Here is a 3,912-nt window from a genome sequence, read left to right as displayed (position 1 = left end):
CGGCCTGACTCCTGCTCTCTCCTCCGGCCTGACTCCTGCTCTCTCCTCCGGCCTGACTCCTGCTCTCCTCCGGCCTGACTCCTGCTCCTCTCTCCTCCGGCCTGACTCCTGCTCTCTCCTCCGGCCTGACTCCTCTCTCTCCTCCGGCCTGACTCTCCTCTCTCCTCCGGCCTGACTCCTCTCTTCCTCCGGCCTGACTCCTGCTCTCTCCTCCGGCCTGACTCCTCCTCTCTCCTGGCCTGACTCCTGCTCTCTCCTCCGGCCTGACTCCTCCTCTCTCCTCCGGCCTGCCTCCTGCTCTCTCCTCCGGCCTGACTCCTGCTCTCTCCTCCGGCCTGACTCCTGCTCTCTCCTCCGGCCTGACTCCTGCTCTCTCCTCCGGCCTGACTCCTGCTCTCTCCTCCTGACTCCTCTCCTCCGGCCTGACTCCTGCTCTCTCCTCCGGCCTGACTCCTCCTCTCTCCTCCGGCCTGACTCCTGCTCTCTCCTCCGGCCTGACTCCTGCTCTCTCCTCCGGCCTGACTCCTCCTCTCTCCTCCGGCCTGACTCCTGCTCTCTCCTCCGGCCTGACTCCTCCTCTCCTCCGGCCTGTCTCCTCTCCTCTCCTCCGGCCTGACTCCTCCTCTCTCCTCCGGCCTGACTCCTCCTCTCTCCTCCGGCCTGACTCCTCCTCTCTCCTCCGGCCTGACTCCTCTCTCCTCCTCCGGCCTGACTCCTCCTCTCTCCTCCGGCCTGACTCCTCCTCTCCTCCGGCCTGACTCCTCCTCTCTCCTCCGGCCTGACTCCTCCTCTCTCCTCCGGCCTGACTCCTCCTCTCCTCCGGCCTGACTCCTCCCTCTGACTCCTCCTCTCTCCTCCGGCCTGACTCCTCCTGTGTCATCAGTATCTTCCTCACAGAAAAGAAGACCAACGAGGAATAAAGTGGCAATTAATGGTATGTGCGGGTTAATTAGTAATTATCTTATTTACATAGACTGAAACTGTGTTTGATTTTGCACATTGAATTAGTTAAAGAGAGAGAAAACAATCATCGGTACAATTAGAATACGCCACCTTTTGTTTTGTTTAAGACTTTGCAGTATCAAAAGTCTCAGTGCCATTTTGAACAGTTTAATTGAGCACAATGTGATGTTAGGCAATGTTTAGGAGGTTATTGCTGAACTTCAACTTATTACCATCTTTTAATTCCTTGCAGAATGTCCCATTCATCAAGGGTCAGCCACTTTCCCCTACAAAAAACTACTGAGGGAAAGAATCAGGGAGGTTTGTTTAGAAAATATTTTAAAATAAGAAATAAACTGACAATAATGCTTCCGTGGAACCAAGTCTTATCTTATCTTATTGGATTTTCGTATACTTTGTTTAAAAGGAGTGTTTCAGTCTTAAGCATGACTGCTAATCTAAATATTGAAATGACAGTAACAATACATTATTATTAATTTAAGGTTGAGGTACTTGTGTAATGCTTCATGTCGCATTAATGCATCATGTCCAGCCATTTATTTGTATATTACATGTTTTCTTGTAATCATTTGTAGGTGAATTCCTATTCTTGGCAGTGAAAATATCTTTTTAAATAATAATAGTATTCCAAAATATTAAACTGATGGGGAAAATGCTATTGACTATGTTACAGTCCTTCATATGTTTGAGTTAATCGTACCTACTATTATTTCAAATGATCATTTGATTTCTCTGGACTTTTCGTATTTACATATATGACATTTGAAAAAAAATTAAGTTTACCTAAAATCTGTCTTTCTTTACTCAGGGCCATGCCGAGCTGTTGGTGCAGTGGCAGTCTTGCTCTGGATGGTATGTATCTAATCTGAAGTTTCCTTCAGTGTAGCTGATGGGGCTGGCAGAACAGGGGCCAGAAAGTAGTCTTACCAACCAACTTCATCAACCCTGAGATCACTAACTTAAACATTTTGGGTTCCTCAGCAGTAAATTCAATTTAGTTGATCACATGGGGGTGGGGAGCCATGTCATCAATGGCTCTATCAGACAGCGATTGTGCCATAAAGTAAGACATCCAAGTTCTCTGCCCTTCGTCATTCAGACATCGCAGGTCCTCCCTTGAAAAAAGAGATCTATGATCTCAATGGGACCAATCTGGTTAAATAAAGGGTTTGAAATGAAATGAAAATTGGCGCCCTAGAAACGCTGTCTGGTTCGTAACACATAAGCAGGGAAGTAGCTTACATTGGAATAGAAATTAAAATACAATATACAACTGAGTTTATCCTTGATCAATATCACTAAAGGTTAAATGATTGATATGTGATGCTGGATGGTATTTGATCTCTTTTGTAATTACTTACTTGTTACATTTGTTCTTAACAATTATACTATTAGTATAGTTAGTAAGTAGTATTATTGCTGTGTGCTGTCTTGGAGGCAGTTGTTTACTTGAGTAAAAGTAGAAGTACTCAGATCTTGTACTTGAGTAAAAGTAGAAGTACTCAGATCTTGTTCTTGAGTAAAAGTAGAAGTACTCAGATCTTGTTCTTGAGTAAAAGTAAGTACTCAGGTATTGTACTTCTACTTAAAAGTAGAAGTACCAGAGTGTAGGAATACTCTGTTACAGTAAAAGTCCTGCATTCAAAATGTTCCTCAAGTGAAAGTAGAAAAGTATTCTCATCAAAATATAGTGAAAGTAGCGACAGTAAAAGTAGTCGTTGTGCAGATTGGTCCATTTCAGAATAATATATATGATATGTTTTATAATGATTGATCATGAAAGTGTTCTCAAAGCTGGTAAAGGTGCAGCTAGTTTGAATGGCTTTGTATACTGCAGGGTAGCTGGTGGATTTACTCCAGGTGGAACTAAAGTCTGATTCAACACTTGATTAGATTTCACATCATTCATCTGTGAAGTAACTGAAGGTATTAAATACATGTAGTGGAGTAGAAGTACACCATTACCTTCTGACTTATGTTTACTACTGCCAACCTAAAAGTACCTCAAAAATAGTAATCATAATGTATTGAAAAGTTATTTGGCTGATTGTTTTATATTGGCTCAGCCAGGTTATATGGGAGGCCCAGTCTACGTACAGATCACTCATTTTGAAATATTAAACTTACTTTTCTTTTCTTTAATGTTTCATCCTCGTGTAGAATGCTATCACGAAACACACATTTGGTTGTTTATAGCATAAAGAACATCTGATTTAATGTGAGGTAGGGAAATAATCATTTGAGTATGTGTATATAAATATGTAATTTACAACAGCTGTAAGATGCTTGAAAAGCTGGAAAATGCACCTTGAAATGCTTGAAAAGTGCTTGAATTTGACTTTGGAAAAGGTGTAAGAACCCTGTATATATAAATATATATATTATACTGCACTTTCATCACGATATTTTTAAGTGACTTAGTGTATCTTCTCATTTGAAATAGCATTGTCAACATACTGTAGAACTACATATTCCAAACAGTTGAAAAAAAGTAATACTTTTTGCTGTGTTTCTGTTTTACAGTGGGGCGAAGTGGAAACATTCCTGGGAGCCAAAGGAAAACTTTCCTAATTAAATATGCCTGACTTTTGTTTTTCTACATTGGAGTAATAAAATACATATTTAAAAAAACATCTATGTAAGTGCCGTGCCTATTTGTGTTCTTATGTTATCAGTGAGCTGAAGCCAAGACAAATACAAATATGTTTTAAGTGTATCCATACAAACTCATTCTCTAAAACTGTCATGTTTGGTCTGTTGAATGACACCCATGAGGAAAAAGGTCCTATACATTATATCACATCGGCAGGGCTGTGATGTGATGAGGCCCTCGCGAGCGTCGACTGGGGGTGGTGGTGGTGTTGTAAACCCCGGACACACCAAGCCGATTACAGCTAGTGGAGCCTCGCAGCAGAAACTGTGGCGCACTCAATTGCGCCGCATTTGCGC

The 3,912-nt window shown here is 42.4% G+C and overlaps 1 long non-coding RNA gene across 1 annotated transcript; it reads left to right on the top strand.

The window, feature by feature from the left end:
- The first annotated feature begins 764 nt into the window (after window positions 1-764).
- Window positions 765-3,596, top strand: LOC117562553. The gene is made up of 3 exons (XR_004571561.1): window positions 765-934; window positions 1,772-1,815; window positions 3,487-3,596. It is a non-coding gene; the product is annotated as an uncharacterized LOC117562553 (long non-coding RNA).
- The last annotated feature ends 316 nt before the right edge of the window (window positions 3,597-3,912 follow it).

This window comes from Gymnodraco acuticeps, unplaced genomic scaffold (assembly GCF_902827175.1).
Source record: "Gymnodraco acuticeps unplaced genomic scaffold, fGymAcu1.1, whole genome shotgun sequence".
In the NCBI taxonomy this organism is placed as follows: Eukaryota; Metazoa; Chordata; class Actinopteri; order Perciformes; family Bathydraconidae; genus Gymnodraco; species Gymnodraco acuticeps.
The sequence above is the reverse complement of the archived record's forward strand: the minus strand, read 5'-3'. Positions and strand labels throughout refer to the sequence as shown.